This window comes from Echinops telfairi, unplaced genomic scaffold (genome assembly GCF_000313985.2).
Source record: "Echinops telfairi isolate 266 unplaced genomic scaffold, ASM31398v2 ScPeMD7_10;HRSCAF=50, whole genome shotgun sequence".
Classification (NCBI taxonomy): Eukaryota; Metazoa; Chordata; class Mammalia; order Afrosoricida; family Tenrecidae; genus Echinops; species Echinops telfairi.
This window is the reverse complement of record NW_022103907.1, coordinates 7,845,589-7,851,535: the sequence shown is the minus strand read 5'-3', so window position 1 is coordinate 7,851,535 and position 5,947 is coordinate 7,845,589.

The window sequence follows — 5,947 nt, the reverse complement described above, 5'->3', positions numbered from 1 at the left end:
TGTGTGTGTGTGTGTGTGTGTGTGTGTGTGTGTGTGTGTGTGTGTAGAGAGAGAGAGAGAGAGATCTCAAAGGATTGATTCACATTTGTACAGGTTAACAAATTCCAAGACCAGGGGCCACACATCAGACTGTAGGCTTCTCCAAACTCATGTAGCTACAGGAGCTGATAAACCCTAGATTGGCAGGCAAGGGAGTAGACTGCTCGCTCACAGCCTGTAGAGCCTAAAAGATCCCAAGATCAGCAGGTAATATGGCAGGCTCACGTCCCAAGGAGCAAAAGTCAGATCCAGGATCCAGATCAAACACAATACTAGGGAGTGTTACCATAATGCCCATGTATGGTGAAAGTAGGCCAAATCTCTCAGGAAACTCCCTTTCAACTGCTTGGCTGTTCATGGTAGGTCTCATCATGGCAGTGGTTGTATTATAGTATATATCATTATCAAGTTGGTTACTTATATAAGCTCACAAAGTCGGAGATGATGACATCGCTGCAAAACAACCCAACGACATAATAATTTTTAATCCCTTAAGAATTATGGCCCAACCAAATTGACCCATAATCTTAACAATCACAGCAGCAAAAAAAAAAAAAATCAACGTCACTGTCCGCAGGGTAACTGGAAAGTCTTCTCAGAGAACAGATGTAAAGAGCAATGAGAGACAAGCACGGGAATAATTGCAGCACTGCAGAGCATATGAGGGGAATATCCATGCACACATTATCTTTATGTATAATTTATTGAAATAGGTACACTGATCAAGAAGGTTTATGGGATGAGAGAACAAAGGCTTCTATTCTCAGCATATACAACACAAAGTAGATGGCATTTGTTATGTGCTTCTGTCTCTTATTTTCAGAAAATGATGTGGTTTTGTACTACCACAAATTCATATTTTGATCATTTAATTCTTCAGAGGCACCACATCAGTCTGGAAATGCAATTATCACTCAATACTGTTTATATATGTAGACTACAGGTTTTGTGGAGTAAAAGTCCCTAGCTCTGGCTCGACAGCAGTGGTTCTCAACCTTCTTAAAGCCGCAACCCTTTCATACAGTTCCTCATGTTGTGGTGACCACCACCGCCCCCCGCAACCATAAGACTATTTTCGTTATTTCATAACTGTAATTTTGCTATTGTTATGAATCAGGTGACCCCTGTGAAAGGGTTGTTTAACTCCCAAAGGGGTCGCAACCCATAGGTTGAGAACCGCTGCTCTACAGTAAAATCTGTGTAGCATGCAAAGAAATAAGTCAAATAAGTCCTTCCTTCACATCTGTTACCAGGTCTTAGGAGACTATTTGGGCACCTGAAAGTGCATGTGTAATTGGATTGGAGTCACGTCAGAACAATTAGCTGCTCAATTGTGTTTTTATGGCAAGCACCAAGATAACTAAAATAAAACAGTGTGTATAACTGGAGAATTTAACCTCCATATATGAAATATGCTTTATCATAGCAATTTGTGAACTGACTAGTTAAGTGCAAGCTACCGTGAGTTAGAAGCCTAGATTTGATTTTATATTACTAGTCTTCCAGTTAAGTGCATTTCAATTGCTGGTGAATGTTCCTGTGTGAATGCCTCGGGGAGAATTACTTTCTGACTGCCAAATTTGAGTCATTATTTTGGCTTTTAAAGATGTTTTAATTCACATCTAGACTTTTCAAAATAGTAAAGTAGACCCAAGGTTAGTCTGAACAAAATACAGGCAGTACGTTTCATCAGTCAGGAGTTTTTCAAAAGCATCGAAACCTGAGCTCTATAAGGAGTGTGTGTGTGTGTGTGTGTGTGTGTGTGTGTGTGTGTGTGTGTGTGTTAGGACCACTCAAGAAACCCTGGTAGCATACCAAGATTGCAACTCTGTATGAGAGTAGGAAACCGCATCTTCCTCCCATGGTCTGATTGATGGTTTTGAACTGCTGACCTTGCCATTAGCAAGCTAACATGTAACCCACCATGCTACTGGGGGCACACTGAACTAAAAATCGATCTTCTAGCTGCAGGGTCAGCTATTTGAACCCATCAGCTGCTCCCAGGGAGAAAGAAGATGTTACTGCTCCAGTAAATATTAAAGTCTCAGAAAACCAAAGGGCTATTTCTTTTCTGTCCTAGAGGTCAGTATGAGCTCTAGTGGGAACTACTGTCTGGCAGTGAAATACTTTTAAACAATTTTTTATTTTTAAATTAAGTGGGGAGGGTTACATTTCAGATCAACAACTTTTATTCAACCATTTAAATTACTTAGCAATCCCTCTCAAATAGTTTAACCTTCACCTGCTCCATGATTTATCTTCTCTCTCTTGTGGACCACTAGCTTCTGTTTCACCCAAGTTAACACTCATCAACAGTCTAGCCCATGGATTTGTCTACCATTCCTGCCCACCCTGGCAATCTGGTTTTTATCTTGGTCTGGTTTTAATGTCTCAGATCAGTGGCCTCCTAGACTATTTGTCCTTTGATGATTTCCTCATTTCACTCTGCATAATGTTCTCCAGGTTCATGCATGCCATGAGGTGCTTAGTGGTTTCATTGGTTTTTTTCAGCCGTCACAGTCTTCTAAAATGTGTATTTACCAGAGTTTCCAACATTAGCGTGTATTTACCAGAGCTTCCAAATTCTTGCTATTGTGCACAGTGCTTCAATGAGTGTGGGTGTGCATATGTCTGTCTGTATTATGTAGGATATATATGGAGCAGAGGCATTGCTGGCTCATATGGAATTTCTATCCCTAGTTGTTTGAGGTCGCACCACATTTTCCCCCACAATGGTTGTATATATTTATGATCCCAACAGCAGTGTAGCAGGGTCCCAATTTTCCACACCCTCCACAGCATTTGTTATTTTCAATGACACTGAGTTTGATGGTAGTCCTGTTTACCGCAGAACATTTCACAGGATTCACACTCATCAGAAACTGTTTATTTTACAACACAAAAGAACAGAGGAATTGCAATAGCAAAAGAATAGTTTCATAAGAATTGAAATATCAAAAGAATAGTTTCATTGTTAAAACATTCAAGCATAAGTAGGTTATAGTCCCTCAACAAGGTTTCAGTGCATGTGTCTTCTCCCCCAAACTGCTATCTTATCAAAACATTGTGAATTATTGGTCTGCTTTGTCCTATTGTGGTATCTTTCTCCACTTTAGCAACTAAATTGGTTCAGTCACACATAAGATGCTCTGTTATTATGAAGGCTAAAGCCGATCCATTGGCCCGCGGAGTCCACTTCAGCAAAGATTGGCCTAGAGTCCCATATTGATTCATAGCTGTATTACCATGTAGAAAATGTTTCCCTGTGGATGATGCATTAATATAAAAAGGACCATGATATTTTGTCAAACATTAAAAACATGTGGATGTGTGCCCTGCTTGTTCTTAAATTAATTAACGTTTATGGATGATGCTAATAGTCAGCATGCTTGGAAATTAACCAAAAGGTTGGAAGTTCCATTCTACTCCAAGGTACCCAGAAGGAAACACTTGGTGATCTACTTCTAAAATGACAGCCATTGAGGTGGGTACACATAGGGGTCATTTGAGTCAGAATCAAACCCAAAGCAAAAGCAATAAACTTTTTATGCCCACTGCTTCCAACAGATTCCCAACTGAGACAAATTTTGCCCCTCAGTTGTCAAGGGACCTGCACACCGTCCTACAACGTAAGGGTAACCCCTAGCCGCAAAAAATTCTCTAGTCCAAAATGCCAATGATGCCGAGCCTGAGATACGCCGCCATATGATGCTTGGTGCTTGCTCTTCACTGTTTCGGGATTGTCAAATTCTAAGTAGTAATTCACCTCTCGGTTGTTCATGCTTTCCATTTTAGATGGTCATTTTTATTTAAGAAAATGCATAGCCTTAAAAATTTTCAATAGAGTTGGTTCTTAAAACAAAGACTCCTAAACCACTGAAATTAAAACTGGCACATGGAAAAACAGCAGTGTAGGAGAAAAGAGATGAATGCTATTTATGTCTGAAGCTTTCCTAAGGATAGTCTGGGTATAAAATTAGCTTGCAGAATATTGAAAACACACCCACCACAAAGATATGAAAAAGCAATCCTCACTGTTGGCCCAGCAGGACTGCCCATACATCAGTTCTTCCTAGAGATAGAGGGTCTTGCTGATGTTAGGCCTCATCCTCAGTCCGACCCATAGTGACCCTATTTGTGCAACAGATGAAAGACCACATGGTCCCGAGCCATCTTCAGCATCATTCCCACACCGATCCCATTGTTGCAGCCACTGTGTCAATCCATCGGTCTTCCTTTTGACTGCTGTTCCTCCACTTTATTGAGCAGGATTTCCTTCTCTGGGGACTAGTCTCTCCTGACAACATGTCCAACATATTAAAGACTACATTTTGTCATCCTTGTTTCTAAGAAGCACTCTGGTCTTACTTCTTCCAAGACAGATGTTTGTCCTTGTAACCATCCATAGTATCGTCAACATTCTTCTCCAGCACTACAATGACAATGTATCACGTCTCCTTGGGTTTTCTTTATTCATTGTCCCCCTTGTACATGGAAATGAGGCAACCGAAAATAGCATGGCTTGGATTAGGGTACCTTAATTCTCAAAGTAACCCCTTTGCTTTTCCTATTCTAAACAAGTCTTGTGCAGAAGATTTACCTTATTGAAAGCTGTGGTCCTTGATTTTCATCAGCAAACGCCTCCTCACTCGCAGCAAACAAGACTGTGTCATCTGCTTAGGGAAACACATCTGCTTGATTTCAAGCCCCAGCATTTCAGCTGGTGAATTAAGAATCCCCCTGAAGAAACAATCTCAAGACTTGAGAGAACGAAGAGATGGGGCAAGGGAGGTGAGGGATGAAGGGTGGAAAGAAGAACAGAGGAAAGAAAGAAGAGTAAAGGAAGGAGGGGCAAGAAAGGGAAGAGAAAAAGAGGCAAGGGAAACAGGTGGCTTTACACACATGATCTTCAAATAGATTTCCTGGTGAAGTTCCTGTTTTAGGCTTCTTGGATGAGCTGTCTGCATTACGGGTATGATTTGATTTGGAATTCTGAACTTGCTACTCTCCTCAACGACTTAAATGAACTAACCTTGAAGACAGATGAGCCTTTTGTATAAAAGACTAGAAAACAGATTGGAAGAGAAAGTTGTAAATCGATTGCTAATTTTAGAAAAGAGAGTTAGTTACCTTTTAACAATAATGCAAAATGGCTCCCTTCACAATTCATGAATTCTAAACATTTTAAATACTAAGAAAGCTCATTTTATAATTTAAAGTGCACAATACAGCTTTGTACTTTAAATGTAATTTTAATAGAATTGATAAATCCTACATGATTATTCTTTGTAAACATTTTTCCTTTCTTCTACAACTTAGGAACAGCATGAAAACAGACCCCCAGGAGCTCATTTTCTTGCTATAGCTGTTTCATTTACAAGCCAATTAATTTACATTTTCAGCATTTCAATTACATGGCTCCATTAATGAATCCAAGTCATCTACAGTAAAAAGCATTCCAAATTTAAACCATTCAGAGACTATGAAATTATGAGTCTTTGTCATGTGATCTAAACTGTAAGGAGCCTGCTAATATATGATCTCAAAAACATTTACAATTAGATGGATTTTGGTAATGCAACGGAAATGGTTTATTTTTTAACAAATACCATACAATTAATATTACATTTTGAATCCTCAAAAAACCACCATGTTCAAAGCTGTGTGCCAGTGCCTGCAATGATGCCTTCCTTATACACAGTATAAGTGTTTAAGTGAAACACAGTATATGTGCTTAACATACATGCTTTATACGGAGGAGGCAAATTGTTACCTATTCTCCAAACCATATTTCTCTTTCTAAGCACATGGCTAGACAGTGAGTCAGGCCACGTAATGGGGATCTATATCCAACGGAACGTGAGCAAAAGTGCCATCTCCACTTTTGGACCTGCCCCATGAAATATCT